Raw genomic sequence first — 12,489 nt, forward strand, 5'->3', positions numbered from 1 at the left:
TTGTTGGAATCACATGACATTCACGTGATATATTGGGAATTTTGGAAGAGGTTTGGAATTCACAATTTCACATCAGCGTCTCACAACGAGATGGTGGTGTTTATTTTATATATTATTTAGATAACAGTAGTATAATACCTAAACAAAGAAATAAGAATGACTTCATGACTAATTAATCTTGGGTTCCCCTTGAGCTCCCAACTAAATAGGGTGTTAAACATTGGGAGCAGGTGGTTTGTTTTGGACTATGTAGTAAATAAATATCAATAATGCAATAATTTTTTATATACTTATTGTATTTTATGGTGTGAAGCATGGTTTTTGAACCACCGTTGACCTGGACGGTTGGACTGTTCAACGTGAAAATCATCTATTCAACGGGTTTCATTTTACTCCAAATTTGATCTTTGGCCAAAAACTGTTGAATCAATCAACAGTCCGTTGACCTAAACAGCTGAACTGTTGACCCATCGATTCATTCAATGATTTTTAGTCATTTTTTATTTTTTATTTTTTATTATTTTTAATTTTTTTTGTCATAATAAATCGTTCATTCAAATCAAATGGTCAAACTATCGATTTAGAAACCGGTGGTCAGAACGATTCCATTTCTGAATCGTTTTTGAAAACCATGGTGTGAAGTGTGACGAAAAATTGGATAGTGTAACACATCGCTAAGCTGCGGATGAATCCACACCATATGCACCAAACTACATCATGCTTATAGAGTCATTCCACAAGATCTTGTGTGGTCAGCCCACACCTAACATAACATATTGATTGCATGTTTCACATATAACATGTGTGAGGTGATCTACATTGTTCATCTAGTATAAAAATTATAATGTTTCATAAATAAGACAGTGAAAAAATACCATAAGTCATCCATGATTAAAATAAGACATGAACATATGTATTTACTAATAAATATATCATTATAAAATATTAGTTATGAAATTAATTAATAAAAAATAGTGAAAGATGAGACAAATTTATTTGATAATAAATAATAAAAATTAAAGTAAACAAATATCTAACATTAATAAATTTAATAAAAAGGCAAGAGGAGAAAAATGGGTTGTAGCATGTAACATTGAATCAATTTTTGCTATAAAAATTGGATCATTCACACCGTGGCATTGACCAATCCACAAGGAAGGAAAAAATAATGTAATATATTCAAGAGAAAATCTATGATACGGAAAGATATGGTATAGAAGGAGTTTTGATCAATCAAAACTTATTCATGAATTTTGATAAATAACACCTGATTGGCTACTACGTGTATGATTCCACTTGATTGGTTAGATGTTTTTGGGATATCATATCTTTTTTATATCATAGTTGAACCCATGGTCTCTTTCTAATTGTTCGATCCACACCAATTTCCACATAACTGAACACCCTTAGGGGTTTGGACAGAACAGGGTTCATGTGAAGTATACGGACCACACTACAAAAACCCTATGGTTCTGCAGGTTTGATCATGTCTTCTATTTTGGAGGGATGCCAAGTGACCATCTTAAACCAAATCAAAAGGGTTATGGGAGCCTACAGGGAGAATACTTTGCATCGCAGTGGTGCATCAGCAACATCTAGCCTCTTTCTCAGAAAAGAAATAATGCTCACTTTCGTTTATTTATAGATAGATCATATGACCCCAACACAGGTGTGGTGGGATGTGCTCCTCACAAATGGGCGCCTCACAGGCACATCCACCCAGCATTGGCAACATCTCCCGTGAATAATAATTATAAATACAGAAAATGTTCCCAATGCATGAGAGAATGTGTGTGTGTGAAGAGCCTGTGAGGCGCTCAGGTGTGAGGAGCAGATCTGGTCTCAAACACAGGCATGTTCTTCAGGTGTGCTTCAACTAAATGGTTATATTGCTTCAGGAGGTTATCGAATTAAAGCAATCAACCACTATGATGCAGAAGTTCAACCTATAACTCGAGGGCTCCAACAAGCCAGAGATCTACAATTGAAACAAATCTCAGTTTTTTTTTTTTTTTTAATTTCATAAAGCTTATAGATAAGCTTAATGGCTCCAACAAGGACTACTCATGGATAGATCAAATTCACGCAGACATCGCATTTCTACTTTAGCATGTCTTCACCTAGAATGGTTGAGAGGTTATGTACATTGTGAGCGATTTGGTTTATGGAAAAAAAATGTGGGAAGAAAAATTCATGTATATTTTTGTTTCAAAATTTAAAGATATAATATAATTTGGTGAAATAAATATAAATCACGAAATTGTTTAATCTCACAAATTTGGATTGAAAAAAATCAGAAAGTAAGGCTTTGTACTTAGTTTCATTGGTTGAGGCAAGAAAACTGAACTGAAATGTGTACTCCAATTTGTTGTCATCTGGAGTTAAGAGGATGAGGCCAATTCCACTCCCCCTATTGTTAGAGGATCTGTCAATATGCAAAGTCCAAGAGGGATGAGCCTCCCGGTCAGGAACATGGCTTCACTCAAATGTACACTCAACCAAGAAGTCTGCTAGTGCTTGTGCCTTTACTCCAGGTCTCGACTGATAGTGTAGATGAAATTATAATAGTTCTATGGCTCATTTAGTCAGTCTCTGGCTTCGATAGTACTTTCTTTAGGGGCTGGTTAATTAATACTATGATGGTGTGGGCTTAAAAATAAAGTCTTAACTTCTTGGCCGAAATCACCAATGCAATGGTTGTCTTTTCCACATCTGGGAGTTTAGTCTCGGTGTCGCACAGGACCTTACTAACAATATATTGGTCTTTGTAATCCTCCGTCCTCGCAAACTAACATTGAACTAATCGCCTCATCCTTGACTGAAAGATACAAGAGTAAAGTTTCCCCCAGAACAAGCCGCGGGAACTTGATTCAAGTTTCAACATCTCATTTTTCTTTGAATCTAGTTCCTCTTTTGGGGCTGAATTTTGGTTCTAATGTTCTATCTATAAGTCTAAGGTTTGGAATCCCATTTGCATTGCCAGAGTGGAAAGGCATTCCATCATTTGAGGGAATGGCCATTCCCTCCCCCTCCCTTGTGAATTATATCCCATTCCAACTTATTCCAATTCTTGTCTAAACCAAACGAACTATGGGAATAGGCTATTCCGGTTTTGATTCTAAGGGATTGTGATTTCAATCTAATTCAAATTTGGGCTATGAACTAAACCGATCCATAATAATTAGTGTTGTAGGATCTTTTACATTCTATGGATTTACTTGAGTAAAAAAATGAAATACCTTATGGTTCCTTTGTAAGAGAAAATTCATTTTACTCTTTAAATAAAATTGGGTTCGGTTGGGGTTTGACCAGGTTGACTCAAATTTCATGTGTTGAATAATACAAAATATGGATATAAATTTTGTAAAAAGAATAAAATAATGGGATGAAACTCTCTTTGGTTTTGCTTGATCTCATGAACAACCTCTAATTAACAACAAATTTGGTGAAGACAAGGGTTTGGTGTATTTCTCATTCTTCTCAAAGATTTTGTGTAGATTTTCTTCACTTTAGGTTTCATGCTTAATCAACTATAAAGAATACTTCTCTAAGGAGAACCTTTTTGCAATTGCTTAATCTTCTTGGGAGAGTTTGAATCCAAGTGTATAAATAGAGAACTAAGAAATTGCTTTTCTTCCGTCATCTTGAACTTAGGTTGTATTTGGTTTGAAGGGAAAGGTAGGAAAGGTAAGGAAACCTTTACAAAGCTTGTATGGGTTTCCCTTCCTTTCCCTATATTTTCCTTCAAACCAAACATAGTCTTCAAGTAAAGTTGATATATTCTGAAAGAGAGACTCTCAAGTGTGTGAGAGTGATTATAAAAGAGAGCTTCTTTCTTCGTAGGCACTTTTATTTATAGCATTGGCTTAGGGCTGCAACGTCAGCCCACTTTGCTAAACCGATCCTATGTGAGTACGATATTATTTGGGGACCTTAGGACTCTCGTGAATGCTCCATTATATAGGACTTGGTAATCTTGCCAAAATCCCACTCTATTATAATAAGACATAGGCCTAATTGGACTTGATACACTTGGATCCTTAAATTTACAGGTCATATGGTGCATAGGCGCATAGATGCACATAGTAAATTTAGAGGCTATGATGTAAATTAAACCGATTATTTTAGCTTAGCTTGATAGTTCACATGGCTACATGCCCGTTTAAAATTTTATCAAATACTCTATCTAATCATATGCAAATTTGCACCATTGATTTATTCTTCAAATCTTGGAATTGGGACTGCAACGAGTGCAAATTTGTATGCCCTTAGCTTCAATCCGATTTGATGTACTTTTGTTATTTAGTGTAAATAAATAAAGTGCATGTTTGATTCATGTTGTTTGGTATAATTCTGTGTAAGACCCTAAAACTGGACACTTATAGAGACTCGTGTTAGTTTTAAATGTTCACAGCCGATTGGATAAGTCTAGGGAGATTTATCCTGCCAAGGCTGATAATGGTGTGCCACCAAGTGTTGGGATGGCTTGTCTCGGCCACCAGGGTAAGACCCAAGGCACATGTAGTATGAGATTACTCGAATCCTTGAACCGGACCAGATTTTCAGTATTGCCCTAGACCTTGGAGACAAATGTGCAAAACTGAAAAGTTACATCTGACCCCTAGACTCGATTATGACACTTCACTAGGTGTCGGATCGAGTTGTCTTTGATATGCCAATCAGTGAGATCCTTAGCAGGGATCAAAACCTGGGTATGTTGGGGCAGTCTGAGAATTCATCTGAGTGGGTGATCATAGTGACAAGATCAGCCCCTTTGTTAGTCAAAGGTAATGATCGGGAATGCACTCTCTCTGATGGAAACCAAACTGCCGGCAGTTGATTTCAATCATTGAAATTTTGTTTTGAAAAATTAATATATACATATATATATTTGTATGGTTTCAAAATGTTTGTAAATGGTTTTAATTCCCGTGATCCATGTGAGTGGAGAGTGCGGCACTGTTTCTTGTAGCCGAGGGAGATGTCCTCTCTTGTCGGGCAGTGCTTGATCATTAAGGGCTAAGAGGTTAAATGTAAGACCATTTAGGATAGTACCTGATGGGCTAATCTTGCACCTACCCATAGTCCTTGGGTTTTTAGAAGATGGCTTGGCCCAGGGACCACTTAATGTAAGTGTTGGGCCCATGGGTCCATGTGATGGGCTCAGGGGTTCATTGAGCTTTTCAGTGAATTCGGCTGGGCCTTGTAATAAAGGTTGGGCCGAACCCATGTGGCTGGTGTGTAGATCAATGCTTGGGTCCCACGCCATACAAAGAAGCCCAACTGGGCAGCAGATTGGAAACTAGTTAAGCACTGAACACTTAATGGGCCAAAAGCCCATTTCGAGCTGGGCTGATATGATCACCCATCTATGGGGCGGATCTGAGATTAATGTTAGCAAAAGGATTGGGCGTTTAACCTTATCCACTCTGGGATACCAAATTCAAATCAGATTTGAATATGGTAACCTTCTGATAAGATCAAGAGTAAGCTAATTTAATCTGGAGATAAGATTAAGATAATCCCCTATCCAAATACTAATTTGGATTGGGATAACTCCTAATTTAGGAGGTTTCTTAATCAAGAAGAAAGGAGGAGAAACTCTAAGAGAAAAAAGAGATTTTCGAACCAAGGGTTCAAGCAAAAAAGCATCCTGCAAACTGAGATTAGATCTCATACACACTTCAGAGAGAAGAGAAGCAATTCAACCATCTTCGCCCTAAGAGTTCTCCTCCAGCTGCCGCCATTCCTTCTTGCAAGATTTGATCTTTGTAGAAAAAAGAAATCAATAAATCAATTCTTGACATCAGTCTTGCAGTAAAGACTATAAAAGATTTGGTGCTCAGAGTTTCCAGAGGGTTCTTGAGAAGGATCCAGTGTGTAGGACGCACTCTGCTGGTTCCGTTCCACCTACAACTGTGTCATGTTCAGCAGAAGCGGATCTTGGTGTCCTCTTTGGGCGTGAACACCAACTTTGGGAGATACTGCTTCTCCGGATCAGGTATAATTCTCCATTTTCCTTTTGGTTCAGATCTGGTTCGATTATGGTTCAAGTAGGATCCTTGAATATTGTATTCTAAATTTAGGGAATACAATTCCCAGTTGGGAGAAGGTAGGAAAATTTTTGAAATTCGCCCACCCATTCCGCAATCTTTTTGGCATCCATAAGATGGATCCTACCATTCTTTCAGTGGTATCAGAGCCACAGGTTCGAACCTTGAACCAAAAGAAAATCATATCTGAACTTGCGTAAATGGACAGAAGATGTTCTACCAAGATTTGCGCAGATTGTTTTCTTTTTTTTTTCAAGAAATCGTTTCTTGTTAAGGGCGATTGATTTGAAATTAATTTTTGTTAAATCCAAAATTTATTTAGAACTGTTCTTTATTTATTTTGATTTAATGGACTGTTCAAACATGGAGATCGCAGTGCAGATTTGGCGCAGATGGTTTGTGCACCCTTTTTATTTATTTAATTTAATTCTGTCTATAAATAATTTTTTTTTTATTTTCTAGACTGAATGTATAGGATTTTTGTTTCTTTTATTTTCTTGATTAAAGAAGAAGGAAGAAGAAGGCGGCGCTGGAGATTTCCAGATGGAGAAATCGCTTTCTGCGATATGCATTTTGTGAAACTGCAACCTTAGTGATTAACCTCTGTTTTGTAGGTGGTACGAATAATCCATATTTAATTTATGATTGTTGAAAATCAAAATTATTAATTTCAGATCTTTCATGAATTAATTCTTGAATTGAAAATCAGTTTCGGACCATTCCGGACTAGATTGGACCAAAACTGTTTGGACCGAATCTAGGGTTCGAAAGAGACTGTTTTTCAATCCTTTTTTTTTCACACTTGTTGTTCCAAATCTGATGTTCAATTGTAGGTTTTAATTCGGCACACCTGTAAAGCCCAGTTTTAAATGGTTAAAACTACAAAAGCCCACTATTGTGAGAAAAGTTGTATGGGCCGAACTGCTAACTACGATTCAGCCCATATACCTAGTCGACATTAATGTTAATGTTATGGATTTTAAATGGGTTGTTCAATGGGCTTTACAGCAGTTAATTGATTGGATCAATTCTTCCTTTACATGTGATGTTTGGATGTTTGATGTACTGTGTCCATGGGCCATAAGCACTTGGCCCATGAAGACTCGTTAGTGGCTCTTGCGCACACCATGGCTGAATGCACATCATTGCCATGGTGTCCCTTAAGGTCATTGGATGACCCCTCCTTGCTTGGTGGGCCCCACAACCCTAAAAAGGGATGCGTACGAAACACCTAGCCGATTAAGGCCCACAAGAAATCTGAATTCATGAAAGTCAGTGGGAGCCACTTTGGTTTGACCTAAAATTAGAATTAGGGTGTAGTTTTGTTCCCTCCAGCAAATATGAGTGCATGTGATAGGGAGATCCATGTGATGGACTTTCTAAAGGCTTTCCATCATTAGCACAATGATGGGTCCTTCAGTAATGAGGAAATGCACCATAAAATTGGGCTATCCATTTGTTGTTGGATCTGTCAAAGTGTTTCATAAGATGATAGGGGCGTCATAGACCGATGTAGGAGGGGCCTCACCAGAAAATGGAAACTCTCTCACGGTACCTTGGCGTAACTTGAATATGATGGGTGAGCACTCAAAGGATAGAAAAGTTTACCTGAAAATGGCTCTGAACCTTGTCTAGCAGAGGCCAAAAGGGAAACTCATTCGATGAGTGGATATGATCCATCACAGAAAGGTGGTGGGGTTATGCAACTGAAACAGTTGGCTTCACGCACCCCATGTGATTTCCCACATTTCCAGAGACATTTCATCATCTCCGTCACTGAGAAAGGAGGGAAATCTCAGAGATGAACAAATGGGAATGGAACATAGATTAAAAACCATATCTATGTAGGTAACATGAATCAAACTAAGGTTGTGGACTAACGTCTTTGTTGTTTTATCAGAAAATGGCAAACGGTCAATTCGCAAAGCTTCTAGATGATAACAAGCTTAAGGGCCCAAACTATGCCGATTAGTACAGAAATCTTATGCTAGTCCTAACTTCCAAAAAGTTAGATAAGTTGGTGAAAAATTCTACCCCGGAGCGTCCGAGTGATAGGGCTTCTGAGGCCCATAGGAGGGACTACCAAGATTGGGAGGATAAGAACTCCCTAGCCCGCTGCTTTGTCATTGCCTCATTGGACAACTCAATACAGAGGCAATTCGATCAAATCGAATTAGCCAATGACATATTGGACAGTCTAAAGACAATGTATGAAGAGCAGAACCGTTCTACTCGACAGAAGGTCTTGAAACTGTTCATGACCGCGCAGATGTCCAAAGGGCAGAAAGTTCATGACCATTGTCTTCGGATGATGGGCTACATTAACGAACTTGAAGCCCATGGATCCAGGCTAGATCTTGGCACGCAAGTGGATGCCATCCTAAATTCTTTGCCCTCTTCTTTCAATGCGTTCACAATGAACTACAACATGAATAAGCTAAATGTCAGCGTCCAGGAACTCAGCAATATGTTGCAGAGGGCCGAGGATCTACTCAAGAAGGATGAGCCTGTGGTTATGCTTGCTGAAGCTAACAAATCGGGCAAGAAAAAGAGAGGCAAAGAAGCCCCAAAAGAAAGCTGCCAAACCCAAGAAGCAGAAGAAGAATAAGGCATCTAATGTCTGTCACTTCTGCAAGCAAATCGGCCACTGGAAGAGGAACTGCCCTGCCTATCTGGAATCTAAAAAAGGTAACATCGAAACTTATGTCATATAAACTAATATGTTAGTTACTTCTGTATCCTAGTGTGTTGACTCCAGGGCTTCAACTCATGCATGTAACTCACTGCAGGGGTTCAAACTTAGCAGAAGATTGTGAAGTGACACTATTCTTGGGAATGACTGCAAGTGTTGCAGCTGAGGCAATAGGAACCATAGAATTAGTTTTTAGAGAATGAGTTCTTATACTTAAAGAATTAGTTCACGATTTGGTTACGTGTACCTAATGAGACACAAGTTTGAATCCTTTGAAAAGTTCAAAGAGTTCAGATAGAAAGTCTAGAAACAGTTAGGGAGAGAAATTAAGGCCCTTCGATCGGATCGAGGTGGCGAGTATCTCTCTGACAAATTCAATGACTACTTGAAGGATAATGGGATAGTGTCACAATTAGCTCCTCCTGCTACACCTTAACTCAACGGTGTTTCAGAGAGGAGGAATATGACCTTGTTGAACATGGTCCGGTCACTTCTCGTATGCCTAGAATTACCCACATCCTTTTGAGGATATGCATTAGAGACTGCTATCTACGTGCTGAATCGGGTTCCAACCAAATCGGTTCCGAAAACTCCATATGAACTATGGACTGGAAGGAAGCCAAGTGTAAGACACTTGAAGATTTGGGGTTGTCCTGCACACGTTAAAAGAACAAGTGCGGACAAGTTGGAATCCAAAACCAGTCGTTGCCTATTTATAGGCTACACAAAAGATCCAGTGGGTTATCTATTCTATGACCCAAGTGAGCAGAAAGTGTTCTGCAGTCGAAACGCCCAATTATTAGAAACCAAATACATCATGGACACCCATCGTCAGGAAATAGTTCTTGATGATGAGAACTCAGAAGCAGTGGGAGATGTCCCACAAGTTCCAGGTAGTGACAAACCTAGAAGATCCACTCGGGTATCCAAGCCACCAGTCCGATATGGTTATGACCAGGATAGTTACCTGGTGGAAGCCCTGATTAGTGAGGAGGATCCCGTAACTTACGTGGAAGCTATGTTAGACATAGACTGCCCTCCAGGGAAAAAGCAATTAGTTGCAAATGGATCTACAAGAGGAAGAAGGGCCCTGATGGCAGGATTGAGACCTACAAAGCTCGTTTGGTGGTGAAAGGGTATACTCAGAAAGAAGGTACCAATTATGAGGAAACCTTTTCGCCCGTGGCCATGCATAAATCCATTAGGATCCTGCTAACTGTAGCAGCATACCATGACTACGAGATTTGGCAGATGGATGTCAAAACCGCATTCCTGAATCAAGATCTTAGTGAAGATATCTACATGCAGTAGCCATAAGGCTTCATAGCTGCTGGTCAGGAACACATGGTATGTAAACTTAATAGATCCATATATGGACTAGGAGTTGGAACATCCGTTTTGATTCAGCCGTCAAAATGTTTGATTTTGAGTAGAATCCGGATGAACCCTATGTTTACAGAAAGTCCAGTGGGGATAAGATCACTTTTTACGATATCCTACTCATTGGGAATGATGTAGGAATGTTGACTTTGGTCAAGGTATGGCTATCACAGCAGTTTTCCATGAAAGATCTTGGAGAAGCTTCATACATACTAGGTTTTCGACTATATAGAGATAGATCGAAGCGGATAATTGGATTATCCCAGGCTGCTTACATTGACAAAATTGTCAAAAGATACAACATGGAGAACTCCAAGAAAGGAAACGTTCCTTTCAGGCATGGAGTCACTCTCTCCAAGAAGATGTCTCCCAAGACTTTTGAGGAGATTGAGGGCATGAGAGAGGTTCCCTATGCCTCAGTCGTAAGGAGCATCATGTATGTCATGCTGCACTCGTTCGGACATTGCTCAGGTGGTGAGTGCGGTAAGCAGATTCCAAGCCAACCCTGGGCAGGAGCATTGGACTGCTGTGAAGAACATACATGTTAGATAGTTTTGTATGCCCTTAGCTTCAATCCGATTTGATGTACTTTTGTTATTTAGTGTAAATAAATAAAGTGCATGTTTGATTCATGTTGTTTGGTATAATTCTGTGTAAGACCCTAAAATTGGACACTTATAGAGACTCGTGTTAGTTTTAAATGTTCACAGCCGATTGGATAAGTCTGGGGAGATTTATCCTGTCAAGGCTGATATTGGTGTGCCACCAAGTGTTGGGATGGCCTGTCTCGGCCACCGGGGTAAACCCAAGGCACATGCAATATGGGATTACTCAAATCCTTGAACCGGACCAGATTTTCAGTATTGCCCTGGACCTTGGAGACAAATGGGCAAAACTGAAAAGTTACACCTGATCCCTAGACTCGATTGCGACACTTCACTAGGTGTCGGATCGGGCTATCTTTGATATGTCAATCAGTGAGATCCTTAGCTGGGATCAAAACCTAGGTATGTTGGGACAGTCTGAGAATTCATCTGAGTGGGTGATCATAGTGACAGGATCAGCCCCTTTGTCGGACAAAGGTAATGATCGGGATTGCACTCTCTCTGATTGAAATCAATATGGGCTTTCCAAACCATAGTTTTGAAAATTGGATCGGACGATTCAGCTAAAAATCATTGATTTGGTCAGCGACCCACTGACCTAAGCAGTCGAACCATTGGGTCGGATAATAATTTTTGACTGTTTTTTATTTTATTTATTTTTAAAATTTTTAAGTTAAAAATGAGTCATTTGTTTGAATCAGATGATCGGACCATTCAACCGGACAAGTAGTACTTCCGGTTTTAAAAACCTTGCCCCAAACACCAGAATCGTGACTGTAGCATGAGGGTACTATGCATGAACATGGATGCCTAAGACATGAATTGATGCATATGTTTTTACAAGGACTGACATACAACCCACCGCCACAGACTTTCAATTAGGACATTTGGAAGGCTGACATACAAAGATTCAGTTTGATTTTGAACAAGAAGGGAAGAAAGAATCTTGTGCTACGTGGTTCTCTATCTGCTGTGAATTGGAGGCCCATGACCTATTATCACTTTCTAAATATTTATACAGGGTTTATATATATATATACATACATATATTTATTTATTTATTTATTTATTTATTTATATAATATATTTTTTACTATTTTAATTATAATGTTATTGGATCGAACCGGTGACCCGTGCGACCTGTTGGGAAAATCAGGTTGATCTCTGAGTCGATTTTAAAAATATTGATTTTATTCGAGCCAAGTCAAGATATGCTAAAGTTCAGCTTGACTTTGCTTAATTGCAACCATAATTGAACTTATGCTAAAAAAAATTAAAAGATATATAATCTAGGTTCCATTGGTCAACAATGGATCTTTGCTTTGTTATCCACAAAAGAGGGAGAAGAGACATAGCCTCTAGGTGTAATGTGATGTATAATATCAAATTATCTTTCTTGTCCATGGGTGGACGGTCTCCATCCACAAAAAATAAGCATTGATGAGAAACTAATGTGGAAAGGTCCCTGTCCACGAGTTATTGGGGATGATAACTGTCCATGATATAAATATGCTATCAAACACCACCTTAATGGTGCAATCACATACAAGGAGTGAATCCTTTTATAGCAAAGGTAGTAGTAGTTATAACTTTATAACTATTCTAGTTAGGGTTGTCAATGGGTCAGGTCTCATTAGAACTTGTTTTGAAAATTAAGATAAAATTATATACCCAAAATCATCCTAGTTAGATCCAATAAACTTGACTATATTTGAAACTATATTTGTTTATTTAAATAATAAGTTAAAATTTAAACTTT

This window comes from Nelumbo lutea, chromosome 2 (assembly GCF_056320005.1).
Source record: "Nelumbo lutea isolate HS-2025 chromosome 2, American lotus-T2T, whole genome shotgun sequence".
Classification (NCBI taxonomy): Eukaryota; Viridiplantae; Streptophyta; class Magnoliopsida; order Proteales; family Nelumbonaceae; genus Nelumbo; species Nelumbo lutea.